The following is a 16,714-nucleotide window of genomic DNA, read 5'->3' as shown; positions in this document are numbered from 1 at the left end:
CCCTACAAATGTTGAAGTATTGCTCCGTTGCTAGAGGTTTGGTGAAGATGTCAGCTAGTTGCTTCTTGCTCTCTACATGTTCAAATATGACGTCTCCTTTCTCTACATGATCTCTTAGGAAGTGATGCCTTATTTCAATATGCTTGGTTCGTGAGTGTAAGACAGGATTCTTACTCAAGTTTATGGAACTTGTGTTGTCGCACATGATAGGTATACGATCAAGCTTAATACCAAAGTCAATAAGTTGTTGCTTGAGCCATAATATCTGCGTACAGCAGCTTCCGGCAGCTACATATTCTGCCTCAGCAGTAAATAATGCAACCGATACTTGTTTCTTGCTATGCCAACTTATCAGTGAATTTGAGAATAGATGACATGTTCAATTGGTGCTCTTTCTATCGGATTTGCAGCTAGCAAAATCTGAGTCGGAGAATCCTATCAAATAACACTCATTTCCCTTAGGATACCATAGGCCATATGTAGGAGTACCACGTAGATATCGCATAATTCTTTTGACAGCTTTTAAGTGAGATTCCTTTGGACAAGATTGATATCTTGCACACATACACACACTAAACATGATATCTGGTCTTGAGGCAGTAAGGTACAATAGTGAACCTATCATGCCTCGGTACAATTTCACATCAACCTCTTTACCTTTCTCATCTTTGTCTAGGTTGGTATTTGTTGCCATAGGTGTGTCAATCTCCTTCGCTTCACTCATTCCAAATCTTTTGAGCAGCTCTGTGCAGTATTTAATTTGACTTACAAACATTCCATGACTGAGTTGCTTGATTTGTAGGCCAAGGAAGAAATTTAGCTCACCCATGAGACTCATCTCAAATTCACTCTACATAAGCTTAGAAAAATCTTTGACAAGTGTTGCATTAGTCGACCCCAATATAATATCATCTACATAAACTTGGACTAAGCGTACATCTTTATCTTTTCTTTTAATAAAGAGAGTAGTGTCAACTTTACCCCTAGAGTACCCTTGGCTAAGAAGAAATTTGCTCAAACGTTCGTACCAAGCCCGAGGGGCTTGTTTAAGACCGTATAGAGCACGTTTCAGCTTGTAAACATGAGTTGGATACATGTAATTCTCAAAGCCGGGTGGCTGAGCAACATAGACTTCTTCATTTATATAGCCATTTAGAAAGGCACTTTTAACATCCATTTGGAATAGTTTGAAGTCTTTAGAACAAGCATAGGCAAGTAAGAGGCGAATAGCTTCGAGACGTGCTACAGGAGCGTATGTCTCCTCATAATCAATACCTTCCTCTTGATTGTAACCTTGGGCAACTAATCTAGCTTTGTTTCTAGTAATAATGCCGTTTTCATCAAGTTTGTTACGAAAAACCCATCTAGTGCCTATTACTTGATGATCTCCCGGATGAGGAACTAAGTCCCAAACATCATTCCGTTTAAATTGGTTTAATTCTTCTTGCATGGCCATTAGCCAATGCTCATCAAGTAACGCGTCCTTAGCGTTTTTCGGCTCAACTTGTGAAACGAAAGCAAAATGATGACAAAAGTTACTTATCTTTGAGCGTGTTGTAACGCCCTTTGAGATGTCTCCTATTATGTTGTCAATTGGATGGTCTTTCACATTTGTCCAGGCCTTAGGAAGTTCTTCATTGTTTGAGATGCTCTCTTTTTCATTTTCATCATGAGACTCATCTTTCTCTTTCTCAGCATCTTTCTTTACAATATTTTCACTCTCGTCTTCCTTATCTTTGACAATGTCTTCAGTGGATGGACCTGCACCATTAAACGAAAGACCTTTCTCGACATATTTTGTATAAGATTCATCAAAAGACACGTGTACTGACTCTTCTACTATAAGTAATCTTTTATTATATACACGATATGCTTTGCTAGATTGTGAGTAACCAAGGAAGATTCCCTCATCAGCTTTAGCATCGAATTTACCAAGATTATCCTTACCATTGTTCAAAACAAAACACTTGCAACCGAATACATGGAGATGAGATACATTTGGTTTTCTACCTTTTAGTAATTCATAGGGAGTTTTGTTCAGTATAGGACGTATTATTATCCTATTCAAAATATAACATGCGGTGCTAATCGCGTCAGCCCAGAAATACTTAGGTAGACTACCCTCATTCAGCATTGTTCTTGCCAACTCCTCTAGAACCCGATTTTAGCGTTCAACCACCCCGTTTTATTGTGGTGTTCTAGGAGCTGAAAAGTTATGCTCAATTCCATGTTTATCACAGTATTTTTCAAAAAGATAGTTTTCAAACTCTCCACCGTGATCACTTCGAATTGCAACTATTTTGGTGTTCATTTTATTTTGACATAATCTTGCAAATTGTGTGAAAGCTGGAAAAGTTTGATCCTTACTAGGTAGGAAGATTGTCCAACAAAATCTAGAGTAATCATCGACAATGACAAAACCATAGATGTTTCCACCTATGCTTTTAGTCCTTGAAGGGCCAAAGAGATCCATGTGAAGTAGTTCAAGAGGGCGTGATGTTGAAACCACGTTCTTTGATTTAAAAGAGATTTTTGTTTTCTTTCCCTTTTGACAAGAATCACATAGATGATCTTTTGAAAACTTCATTTTAGGTAAGCCGATTACTCAATCTTTTGTGACAACTTTATTAAGTAAGTCAAAATTTATGTGGGTGAGACGTCTATGCCAAAGCCATGAGTCTTCGCCTAGAGCAATTAGACACTTGGTACTAGACTTAGATACCTCGTCCAAGTTTAGCATATAGATGTTGTTTACTCTTAAGCCATTAAACATAATGTCTCTTTTCTTAGTATGTTCTATTGTGCAGCAAGAATTTGTAAACATTACTTTAAAATCTTTGTCGCACAATTGACTTATACTTAAAAGATTATGCTTAAGGCCTTCTACTAGCAGTACATCAGTTATAGTTGTGGTAGAAGGGTTACCTACACTTCCTTTACCAAGTATGGCTCCCCGATTGTTATCTCCATAGGTGACGTACCCCTTTTTCTTTGCGTGAAACTCAACGAAAAGAGATATGTCTCCCGTCATGTGTCTTGAACATCCGCTATCAAGGAACCACAACCTTTCGGCAATGTCAAGACACTTTTCCTGCAAAATTAATTTAGAGAGGGAGGTCCCCAATTTTCATTGGGTCCTTGGTAGTGAGTACATAATTTGTTGCACTTGGGCAACCATTGAAATACTCCTTTAGGAACTAAAATCCTCCTAAATTTGCATTTTTCAATGGTATGACCCTTTTTGCAACAATAATGACAGGTAATATGATGAGAATATGCTGTTTTGCTAGTTGATACTTTTGGTACAAAAGTGTATTTACTATATAAAGGAGTATACGATCTTTTGAACTTATTTTGATCAACCGCAAAAGTCACTTTTGGTTGTAGAGCCTTGTCTAATTTGGCTTTTAGATCTCTTACTTCTTTTTGCCAAATGTGACATGTCTCACAACCAAACCATGATGTAGGATCTATTTCAACTTTATCCTTTTGAATGTCTAGCATAGATTGTTTTAAAGCTTCCATATCCCTTTCGGTTTTCTCAACTTTTGATTCAAGATATGAAAAGATTTTCTTATTTGAGGCCAAAAGTTTGAAAGCTTCAATTGCATCTCTATGTAATTCTTCAAAAGCAAGTTTTAGTTGAGAATGAGATACCTTATCTATGAGTTCAGGTTTAAGATGACTTACAGCTTTCTTTTTCTTGTGTTGATGAGCCATAAGGCATAAGTTTGCTGATTCTTCTTCATCGCTTGATGAGCTTTCACTAGATGAATCACTTTCCCATGCTATGTAGGCTCTTTTAGATTTGTTATGACCTTTGCTTTGGTTCTTCTCTTTTTCCTTCTTAAGGTATGGACAATCCGGTTTGTAGTGATCGACTTTCCCACAATTAAAGCAAGGGCCTTTGATTTTTCCTTTGTTGTTGTCATCTTGTTTGAACTTGTTTGATTGCTTTCTATAGTTGATCAAGCCTTTGTCAGAATGCTTTGCTCCATTTTTCTTTAGATATTTGTTGTATCTTCGCACAAACAGTCCCATTTCCTCATCATCGGAGTCTTCGTCATCACTTGTATCACTATCCTCTAGCTCTTGTCTTGAGGTCTTGGAGCTTGAAGCCTTTAGAGCTATTGACTTCTTCTCTACCTCTTTCTCCATGTTCTTCTCTTTCTTTGCCCTTTTCTCATGCATGTCAAGGCATTTAAGGTGTTGTTCATGTTCCTCTAGTTTACCAAAGAGAGTGGTAATGTCTAAGGTGTTTAGATCATTTGCTTCCTTTATTGCTGTAACCTTGGGTTGCCATTCCCCGTTCAAACATCTTAAGATTTTGTTAGTAGCAACTGCATTGGAAACAGGTCTATCAAGAGAATTTAAACGATTTTTCAAGTGAACGAATCTCTTCTGCATGTTTTCAATGGATTCACCATCTTCCATGTGGAAGAGTTCGAACTCTTGAGTTAACGTATTGATTCTAGCTAGTTTGACATCATCTGTTCCCTCGTGGGCAACTTGCAATGTGTCCCACATAGCTTTAGCGGATCTACAATGGGAAACGCGATAGTATTCATCAACTCCTAGAGCTGAGACTAGAATGTTTCTCGCTTTCCAATCGCATCCATATCTCTTTTCATCTTCAGCATCCCAAGTATTTTCTGGTTTTGGAACAACTGCACCAGCTGCATTTGTCATGGTGATCTGAAAGGGACCATTGATAATAGCTGTCCAGATGTTCCTATCAATTGCATTGATGTGGACACACATACAATCCTTCCAATAGCCATAGTTTTCACCGTTCAAAACTGGAGCTCTATTGTGAGCCCCTTTAGGTCCGGAAGCCATCTTTCCAATAAGTGTTTCACGTACCACGGAATAAACCAGAGCTCTGATACCACTTGTTAGACGCTGGCCTAAGGATCTAGAGGGGGGTGAATAGATCTCACAGAGTTTTTCGGAATTATTTCGAACTAAGGCAAAAGCGGTTCTGAATCGACTTGCGTCTATTCCGGACCGTTATTGTAAGGATCGTATATGTGACAAAACCACAAGATAATTGAGATTAACGATGAAATTATATGTTATTGAATCAATATGTTTCACTTTAGAAAATCGATTAACTTCTGATTCGATAAACTTTGATTTGCAATGCAGTAATAATGAAAGAAGCAAAAACACAAACACTTGGTGATAATGATCAAATTGATGGTGATTCGATGTGTGATAAATTGCGATGTTTATACAAGTTCTTAATTCACAATTTTAACACTCGAATCGTTGATCAATTTGCAATTATAACCAAATATGAACAGAACGTAAATGAAAAGATAAAAGCGACAAGAACACGATATTTGTTTAGGCAGTTCGTCGATCGTCCTCGTTACGACTACGTCTACCCCCAATTCCAAACTGAAATTGGGAAATCTTCCATTAATGTTGAAAGCAGTTTAAACAAAGAAGATAACAAAGCGATAAACAATAAACCAAATTTGTCGATCCTTTGAATCTTCTTCCCCCTTAATCTTGAGCCAGATTAAGGTCTTCCAAGAGCTTCACTTTGATCCCTTTCAGTAGTGTCTTGAATTGCTTGAACACTTGTTCTTCAATCTTCACACTCAGCTGGATCCTTGATGAAGCCTCTTGATAAAAACCCCCAAAATTCACCTATCTTGGAGGACAAAACCCTCAGATTTTTTTCACCAAAAACCCCACAAATCTTCACCCACTAGGAATCTTCAATTCCGTTCCATGGACGTTATCGAACTCGATCACTAACCCTCAACGCAAGAATGATTATGTGTAATTGTGTTGGAGATGATGAAGAACGAAGATGAGAAGCATTTGTGTATCTTTCAGTTGTTGGTGTTTTTTTGGAGCTGCAATAATGAACCTTGGACAATATATATGAGAGCTAATCAATTGGAGCTGAGAAAACCAGAAATTTTGGCATTTTTGATCAGATAGGTCGACCTCTTGTAGTGCTTAGGTCGACCTAACAGAGCTGCATAACATTTGTTCCCAGTTAGGTCGACCTGTTAAGGAAGTGGGTCGACCAGAATCCTCTTCAGATGCGTTTTGGGACCTTTTCTTCAGCTTAGGTCGACCTAGTTGTTGTGTAGGTCGACCTGTCAGAAGGATGTGTAAATTTCTCCACTTTAGGTCGACCTGGGTTGGGAGTAGGTCGACCTGACTGCTGTTTTTCTGAGTTCTTCTTGTTTTACTTGTCTTGAGTCGACCTATATGTATAGTGGGTCGACCTGCTCTGTCTTGAGTGACCAATGGTTGCTTTTCTTTGAGTTCTTCTGCTTGTGCCTTGTTGCTTGTTTGCTTGTGCAGTTTTCCATGTATCAAAAACACCTTTGTGAGTGTGATCTTGTATTTACACATATGATATGTGAATATGATTTATGTTGTCTTGCTTGAGAAAATAAATCTCTATGTCCTTGTGATTTTGTTGTCTGATCTTGTCTTGAAGATGCTCAGCTGGAGATTTATAATTTTTGCTTGGGGATGAAAGCGATTTGAATGATTGATCTTGATGTACCCTGACCGGGGATAAGAGAGATGAATAAACCATGTTGGAGTAGAGAAAATTGTCGGGGAACCGGCAGTGTTGAAGATGTAAACTCCGTTGAGGAACTAAGTCTTTGTTGGGGACGAGAACATTTGAAGATATCTTCTTAATGATTACTCTGTGGGGATATGATCCTGTGAAACTGGCTTTGTGGGAATGCATGGATGTCTCGAACGTTGCCCCCAGTATTATATTAACTGTCATTTCTGGACTGGTATTGATCGGGACACACCAACGAGTATTGATTGAGGTGTGGAATATGCTTTGCATAGCTTTGCCCCAGCTAGTAGGGAATTTGAAGAGATTCGCCTTGTGAGGACCTTTGGACATATATTATGGATGATGCCCCTAGTACTTATAAACTTAGGGTGATTCCCCTGACTGATCGGGAAATAGCTTCAGACCCACTTGGGTGCATGCCCCTGATTGTTTGGTGCTCCTTTAAATCTTGACCTGATTGCCGCAGTATTGACTGGATAAAGAATGTCATGCCCCTTGTATTCATTGACTTCTAGTCAACTGAGTCAGTTATAAGAGATGTTGCTGCTGGAATAGTTTCATCTGTCGGGATAACTTTTAGTCATTAGTTGTACCCTGAGCAGATTCTTTCTGATGCTAACACTTGAAATTATGTAGCAGAATATGTTTAATAATGAAGTCATGAGATGCCATGCATATGTCTGTCTTGAGTTTTAAAAACATTAAAACAGGAAATTTAAAAGCGTGATGTTTATAAAACGTGATGTTTGTAAAAAATGAAATATCAACTCAACATTTTTGGTAAACCTTAAGGAGTCAGGATACCCTTTTGGTGAAAGTATGCTTTCGAACTAACCATGCTTCAGTTAGGACTTTCAAGGGTTGTAACGTGGCTTGGTTCACAGTTTAAGAAGTAAAGGATAACGGCTCAAAATTTATTTGTACCCATTCCAATCTTCATGATGTTCTTCGATCCTATGCTCAGTTAACTTTGCGTTTAAGTCTTAGCGTAGCTTTGAAGTATTAACATTGATATTTGATGGTGGTTGAAGAACCAGAAGTTTATTTGGACAGTCAGTCATCCTTCTTTGTAATTCTTTTTGCTTTGGTCGAGGATTTTTAGTGACCTCTTTTTTGACTTTGTTATCCCTAACTTTTGCCTGAACTGTTTATTTTGAGATTACAGTCAGCGGGATGTTTTTGTTTTTTTGATAAGTCTCCTTCATAGGTTTTGACTTAATAGCTTTTTCTTTTGATAGATGTTGACTGCCAGACTTAATGGTTACAGGAAACCATCAATATTTGTGTAAAAGCGTACTGGCACGACTGAGTTAACTGAGTAACTACCCTTCCCCAGATTATGATTAAGGGTTTTAAATCGTTCAAGAAAGAAAACTCCTATGCCTTAGGCTCAAAGGGGTTGACAAAGGATTAACATCCTTATATCTCCTCTGTTTAGGAATTTAAACAATGCCTGTACATCGTCAGCATAGTCCATTCAAAAGCATACTATATGAGGTTGCGGTATCGTTTTCGTCATCCTCCCTTAAAAAGGTTCACAGCTTTAGCGAGAGTTAAATATCACAAAACATATGCAAAGTAAAGACACGATTTAAAATGAGTGATAGCGAAATAATTCATTCAACACAAACATATGCAATGCACTAATGATGATTATTAAAACAGATAATGTCTATCATAAGTCGAATGTTTAAAGTAACAGAATAGAAATCAACAACTGAAAAGTAAAACTAATGATCTGAGAGTTCCTCCTTCTAGCCATCCGCAGCATTAGAAGTCACATTAGGAGTCTCTGGAGGATCAAATTCAACTTCCCTGGCATCGATCATATCTTGGATCTTATTCCTCAATGTCCAGCAGCTATTCGTATCATGACCAGGACTATTGGAGTGATATGCACACCTCACATTAGGATTATAGCTACGAGCAGAAGTACTAGGATTCTTAGGGGGATCCTTTAAAGTGATCAACTCTGACTTCAACAGGAGTTGTAATGCTTGAGCCAGTGACATATTGATTTTTGTGAACTGACGCCTAGGCGTGTCTTGCTTGTTTTGACGACCTTTTTGAGGCGCCGGTGTGGAGATCAGAACTGCCCCAACAGATTGGTCATGGTTACTCCTATTCTGACCATGCACCTCATTTGAATCTGACTTCCCATTGAAATGCTTCTTTGTAACACCCGGGGATGTAGCGGCTTGAATCTTTCCACTTCGGATGCCGTTCTCGACACGTTCCCTAGTCAGTATAAGTTCATTAAATCCAGATGATGAACTTCCCAGCTAATGACTATAGAAAGGACCAACAAGTGTACTCATGAACATATCTACCAACTCTCTGTCAGCTAAGGGAGGTTGAACTCTGCCAGCCAGGTCTCTCCATTTCTGAGCATATTCTTTGAAACTTTCATTAGAATCCATAAACATGCTTTGTAGTTGCATGCGGGTTGGCACGAGATCAGCATTGTATTGGTATTGCACATAGAAAGAAGTTTCCAAATCTTCCCATGTGTGAATGTTGGCACCGTCCAGTTGATAGTACCATTCGTGTTGAGTTCCAGATAAGCTCTCTTGGAAGAAGTGGATCCACAGCTTCTTATCAGCAGTATGAGGTTGAATCTTCCTCACATAGGATTTCAAGTGCAGTTTAGGACAAGAGACCCCATCGTATTTAGCAAAGGTGGGAGTCTTGAACTTCGAAGGGATAACGACTCCAGAGATGAGTCCTAGTTCCTTAAAATCTAACCCAGGTACCTTCCGGATTTCCATGGCTTTCATACGTTCTTCCAGCAGCTTGTATTTGTCATCAGGATGTTCGTCCTCATAGTAGTAGTTCTCTTCTTCCTCAGAGTGCTTGACAGAATCGTGGTTGCTTTTCACATCAGTTTTGACACTAGCATCGTCCTTTTGTTCATCGTCATCCTCTTTGGAAACCTTGACTTCTTCAACTTTCTTAAGTGGGCCTCGGAATCTTCTTCCCATATTAAGGACACCCACAGATCTTCTAGACTTCTTCTCCTTCTTGGTCAAAATGGTTTTCAGCTCGTCTTGCCCCTTGGACTAGTTCAGAATCAAAGCTTGGAATTGGGCGTTCTGCGCCTGAAGGTCTTTGACTGATTGCTCGAGATCCATTTGTGCTGAAATAAACAGCGAGAGAAGATGAGAGACCTGTTATGGAAACCTGTTATGCGATGTGATGAATGCAGATGCAATGTTTTCAAGGATCTTTAGGAAATTTAGTTTGCGACATTCAGACATTGAATCAGTCACAACTTCGTCTGAAGGATCTTGGCTTTCGTCCTTGAACGTCCTTCTTTGAGAATCAAGCTCACCATATCGAGTGGGTCATCGCCTCTGATTCGGGATACTTCTGAATCTGAAGGTATATGGCTAGAGGAAAGTAAATCCTCTTGCCCCTCGATAAGTATTGTGTCTTTGAATTGGAAGACGTCTGGCCAGAGGAAAATAAATCCTCTTGCCCCTTGATGAGAATTTAGTCTTTGATAAGGGTACCTGAAATTGTGCGCCCTAAATCCCTAAGATCCTTGAAAGGGTTAGTAAGCATGCAATGTTATGATGTCATGATGTTATGCGGATGCAATGCATCAGGCAAAATGTAAGGTGATAAGGACAAACAAGTCCTGCAAGGAAATCCTGCAAAGAAACCAAAGGGTTTGTAACACACACAAGCAAGTCACACAAGTGTCCTTAGGTTTAAAGACTTGCATGGAGTTTGACTAGGTAACTACCCTTCCCCAAAGGTACTTCTAAGGATAAGGATGATATCAGCAACAGGTTCTACCAGTTATTCAGAATTGTCAGTCCTTCTAAAGCACCCTCGGACATGATGCATTTGCACCATGCAATGATACTTTGAGAGAGAACCTATCTGAATTGTAGCATCGGGTAGCGACTAGTTCTCAACATTTGTCAAGAGTAGTCCCCCCCACTAAGTTCCTAAAGGCCAAGATGGGTTAAAGGGTAACTAAAGGTCCTTGAGCTCCGGCGCACCCAAAGTTACATACATAGACCTCCCTCATTTGAGAAAGGTGTGCATATATCTATGGAGTCCTAACTCAAGCGTGAACTTCATATTGACTCATCTCCCACATATGTGAAAGAGGTCGCCATCACTATGCCACTCCTATCTTAAGTGTACTTGAATCCGGGTATAGGATTCGTCCTTCATTTAATTCCCAAGCAACCTTTAAAATAAAGCAAGCAAATCAAACATTTAAGTGATCCTAAAATTTAAGGTAACCCCTCTTTTAATTCGAAAGCATCCCCAGCAGAGTCGCCAGTTCTGTAATACGGTGAACTGACTTTATCGAAATGTACGGTAAGCAAGAGTCGCCACCGACTTTTATTTTATCCAATAAGAAAGGCTAAAAGAACAGGAAAAGACCTTTTTGAAAGAGATTGAGTTCGGGGGGTAAGTTATACAAAGGGAAGGTGTAAGGCACCCTTTGCATCCATGGTTATCCATGGGCTCTTAATTGCTTAGCTCACTTTGTTTTCAAAATGTTTGAATTGTTTGAAAAGCGGGGTGTGAATAGAAAAGATTTTGTTAAGGACTTTAGCTTGTTAATAAGCGTAGCCTTTTTTTGAAAGTATTTGAAAAGGAGGTGTGAAAAGGATTTTTGAATTTAGAGCAAGCAATTAGTAGCAACTACCCTAAGTTAGAAAAATTGTTCTTTTAGTCTTTCGGGCGAAAGGGTCTATCCATACCATGAGAGGGCAGGAAGTCTTTCAATTGGATGTTAAGGGTCATCGAGATATCGTTCTCCATAAGACTGTCCCTTGCCATAAAGAGGGATGGTAGTCTAAGGGAAGGATATAATAGTCATTTAGGCAACAGTAAGGATACCTTAGAATTCGAAGGGACTATCACCATTTAATCGAGGGACGAGACCATATATAACGTAGGCAACTCGAGGGACTATGATCTTTTATCGGAGGGGCATGGTGATTTTAATTCGTAGGCAGCAGGATTAGGTATCCCCACGCTCGAAGGGACTTGACTATTTGAACGAAATCGAAGGCAACAGGCAATAGGAGGGGTACCCTAAAGGTGAGTGTGTGCAACAATCACGTGTTAGATTCAGATATTTAATCTTGAGTTAGTGATCTACATTTATTTTTGATCTTGCCACTCCCTATTTACTAACCACGCAATATATCGTGCAGGAATTAAGGTGCGGAAAGTAAAGACCTACGCTATTACAAGTTTAGGGATGGGGGATTTACAATAAACACTTGTAGGGGGTATGCGGAAAGTAAAGACGAAAATTAAAAAATCCTATTTAACTATTACATTCCAAACATATTTAAATAAAACTTGAATCGTCGTCAAGTCTTCGACAGCCCTGAAAATCAAGAATAAAAAGGACAAAATATTAGTGCATCAAGGAACTATTTATCATAATCTCGATTGATTAATGAAATCTTACTTAAATGGTTGGTTTAAGAGTATGTGCGAAAAAGGTTAATTTTGATGTTTTAAATTAATTATTTAACCGATAAAAAATATGTATAAAACTACTAATTTTTAAATGTTAAAAACAATTTTCGATTAAAAAGAGATTTCGATTAAAAATAATTAAACTAAAACATCATTTAGTTAATATAAGAAAAAAAGAAAATTTAACTAGTAGTTAGTAAAGAAAATAGTTTTAAGAATGATATTAAGTAATTATATATATATATATATATATATATATATAAATAATAAAAACTTAGCTTCGGATCCTGTGTATACGTGGCCTGGAGGTGTATGATGTACTGCAATCTTTGTGTCCGTCTGATCTGGATTCGTAGGAAATCCAATGGTCTGATCGCAGGAGGTGCATTGTACACGCGCGGTCGGCAGCACTAGATCTGAGGACGTTTGGAATTAAATGAAAGAAAAAATAAACTTGGAGATTCTGGGATCGAACCCAGGTCCCCCTGGTTATTGGCATCCAATTGTTACTAGTTATGCTGAGTTGTATTGCTGTTAGAAAAACAAAGAACAAATAATAAGTATCAAAATCAGCGCTGAGTGGAAAGAAAATCAAACCGGGCCCACGCAATAGTTGACTGTCCAATCAGAGGAGGAGAGAGGCGATTGAAACGCTGACCAGCCAATGAATATGCAGCACGTGTGGTCAACAAGTCCACCACACTATTCATCATCCCTACCAACGTTGGTTGCGAATTTACCTGGGCCTTTTGCTGCGGATTTTCCTATGGCCATACCTGCGAAAATCAGAACTTATACCAAAACGTGTTAAACGAGAATCAAAGACACCCAGATCCACTAAATCGATTGCTACAAACTCGATGGTGAGGTCGGTTTGGTCTGAAAATGCTTGTAGGCATGAAAACGAAAGCTTTGCTTTCATAAGCCCTAGCCATGGTATTCCTCTATTCAAGGATCAACGCTCCCGTATTACACATAAATCCTGTTCTTAACTTCACCAAATTGCCTCAGGAAGAGATTGAAGGGTTTTTTGGAATTGAAAGTGGCTGCTTTCTCCAAACTCGTGAGCCCTAGTTTCTTGAGAGCTTTGAAGGTTTTTGGAATGGCTATGGGACTAGGGTTTTCGTCCATGCTTGAGTCTAAATGATGGGGAATATATAATGGATGAATTTAGGTTAACAAACTTGGAAAAAATCAAATGATTCAAGTGAATGAGATTTGATTGAAATTTGATATGCAAACTTTCTAATTTCGTTCCAATTCTAATTCATGCATATTTTCTTTTTAATCTTGGCTCTTGGATGAGATTTGATTGTATTGAATCAAATAAAAAGTTTAATACACCAATTATATAATTATTTTGATGATTTTATTTGAATTTATTTGAATAAAATCAAATATGAATGAAATAAATTCATAAAATAATTAATATTTGGCCAACAAACTCTCCTTGGGCTCAAACTCACGTGGGTACTTCAATAATAAAGGCCCAATACTCAAAAGGTTGGAAATTTGCTAATTAAGTTTTTCCCCTTTTCTTGAAAATCAACCAACCTGCGCCAATCATATCTCTCTCATTTTTAATCATATGGAGGTATTCTTATACTTTTTAGAAAGCTCAAAGAGTCCTCTAAATGACCTTTTTGGTTTCATCTCAATAGAGTCTTCCATGTTCATGTATGCTTCTTTTGAAAAAGATGACTTTTGGTTGACTTTTGAAATGACTCGTAATGTTTTGGCTCATATCTCTCAAATGGTGCATTTTTAGCCTTGGCATGTGAGAGATAAAGTTGTAGAGAATTCAATTTCCTTCAAATTGAGCTTTGGATGGGCAATTTCAGATGTTCCATGTGAAAGTTATGGCTGGTCAAAGTTGGGTTGACTTTCTCCTTAAAAACCCTAATTTAGAAACTTAGGTTTTTTATGATTTTGGCGCTTTCCTTGATGAGTCATGATCAATACTTGATCAAATGATGAATGATACTTCATAATGAGGATGTTGACCAAAAATCAGAAGCTTTGACTGTGGTTTGACCATAGTTTGAATTTTAGGTCAACCAGTCGATTATTGATCGTTTGGGCCATTGAGTGAGCAATCTTTTGAATCAGGACTTGAAACTTGGCATAGAGGTTCTTTAAATCACATGAGAGGCCATGGGATTCATTTGAGGTCTTAGAACTTGATTTTTCTTGGAAAGAAACAAAACCCTAGTTTTGGTCCTTATTGTTTAGGAGGAGAGTGAATCATGCTTGCAATTGGATATCATATGATCCTGAGAAGACTGCTTGAGTCAAGATATCTTGAAATCTGATGGGCAAATTTTGGGGTATGACAATGGGCAACACCTACCTAAGACCCCTATGGCTACTAGTGTTTTAAAATAATCGAGGCTAGACAAACCCTAAAAATTAATTATTGGTTTTTAACCTAATTAATTTTAATTCGACTAATCCTGATTAAATTAACCCTGATTATTTAACCTATTTAAATTAACCTAATTATTAAACCTAATTTAAATTATTTAATAAATTAAATCCCTAAAAAAAAATTTAATTATTAACTTAAAATCAAATACTAATTTATTATTAAAAACTAAATTAATTTTCTAAGGTTAATTACTAAATTAAAAACAAATAAATTATTTAATTTTAAAAAAAAAATTATTAAAAAAAGAAGTTATATAAAAAAAAGAAAATATTTAATCAAAGAAGAAAAAAGAAGATAAAAAAAAGCAATAAAACTAAAACAATAAAATTAATAAAATTAAAAAATTAAAAAAAACCTGGCGCTGGATATGGTACAACAGGGCTGAGGGCGCATAGTATAGGTGTGAGTTCCTGGACGTTGGATACGGAACTGGCATGATCCAACATTTTGAAGAGTGAGGGACCACCGCATGCGCGTGGACGAGAGACACTGAATCCCCCTTCGTACGCGCGCCAAAAACGATTCAAAACGGGCCAACCACGCATTGCCACGCTTCATCTTCTTCACAAAAAAACCTGCAACATGTTTTTTACAGCGCTTGTTGCAGACAAGCTGTAAAAAACCTTACCTTTTACACCTGCTAATTACCAAAACTTCGTACACGCATGAAAAACGAATTTCAAGACCACAATTCCACTCGTTTTGGCCATACGAACTCAATGGTACCTGTTTCGAAGCCTAATTTTTCCTAAATCGTTGAGCCCTAATTTAAAAAACTATGAACCCTAAAATGGTAATCTACGGCAAACGTACACAAAAATGCAATTAACTGTCAAGAATTGATCTATGCACCATTACAAACAATAATACACAAACAAATTTCAATATGGATGCATGAATTATTGTAATCGAACCGAATTCTTTTGTGACATACCGTGACTTATCGAGATAATTCTGGGGGTGCTGATCGCGTGTGAGTATCCCAAAAACTTCAAAATGCCTCAAGGAACCTTTCTGGATGCGTAGAATAGCTTGATTCCTCTTCCAACTCCAAAATCACGTTTCCACTTTTCTTGAAATTTTTTGAAGATTTTATCGTGTTCTTGACTGCAGAGCTCTTGTGTAAGGGTTTGGTTGTGTTATGTATTTATAGGAGAAGAGTTTAGGGTAACAGAATAGCACCAAATCTCTTTGAATCTTGAATTTGCAATTTGGAAAATTTTATTGGAAATATGACTTGAATCTTTCTATTTTTGACTTTAATTAATTCAATCACCATGTGCACGAAATTATATTGGCAATGTGATATAAATAGTGATTGAATTTGATTCCCATATGCCTTTAAATCAAATATTTGATTTTACATAATTTATATGAATTAATCATCACTTTTAAATGATTAATAATTCATAAAAAATCAAATAAAAATAAAAAATTCTTGGAAATGGTATTTGGGAGTCTTGGATAACTTGTGGATGAAGATTGGGCCAAGAAAGATTGGGTCTCTTTGCAAAAAGATTCATTTTGGAGCCTTTTATTTCACACTTTTTCCCTTAAAATGGCCCAAATTTGACAAGTCATGTCTCCCTCAATTTTTAAGATATGGAGGAGTTTCTAGGACTTTTTGGAAACATCAAGATGTCCTCTACAAGCCACTTTCGAACATTTGTTCCATTTGGGTATTTTATCTTGATGATATGGGCTTTGACAAAAAACTACTTTTGGTTGACTTCAAAAAAGGACCTATAATCTTTTAATTCGTATCTCTCAAATGAAGCATTTTTAGACTTGGCATGTGAGAGACAAAGTTGTAGAGAATTCTATTTCATTCAATTGAGCTTTGGATGGAAAATTTCGGATGTTCCATCTGAAAGTTATGGTTGGTCAAAGTTTAGTTGACTTTTAGGTCAAAAACCCTAATTTGGAAACTTTGAGTTTTGTTGATTTCTGACCTTTCCTTGATGAATCATGATCAATATTTGATCAAATGATGAATGATACTTCAAAATGAGGATGTTGACCAAAAAATCAGGAATTTTGACTGTACTTTGACCACAGTTGACTTTTAGGTCAAACTAGTCGACTGTTGATTTTCTAAGCAATTGACTGAGCAATCCTTGGAATTGTAGCTTGTATTTTGCCATAGAGATAGTTTGAAACATCATAGGCAATATGAAATCCATTGGAGATCTTGATCCATAAATTTCCTTTAAAGAATTCAAAACCCTAGTTTAGTAAGCCTTTGTTTAGGAGAGTGT

This window comes from Vicia villosa, linkage group LG4 (genome assembly GCF_029867415.1).
Source record: "Vicia villosa cultivar HV-30 ecotype Madison, WI linkage group LG4, Vvil1.0, whole genome shotgun sequence".
Taxonomy (NCBI): domain Eukaryota; kingdom Viridiplantae; phylum Streptophyta; class Magnoliopsida; order Fabales; family Fabaceae; genus Vicia; species Vicia villosa.
The sequence above is the reverse complement of the archived record's forward strand: the minus strand, read 5'-3'. Positions refer to the sequence as shown.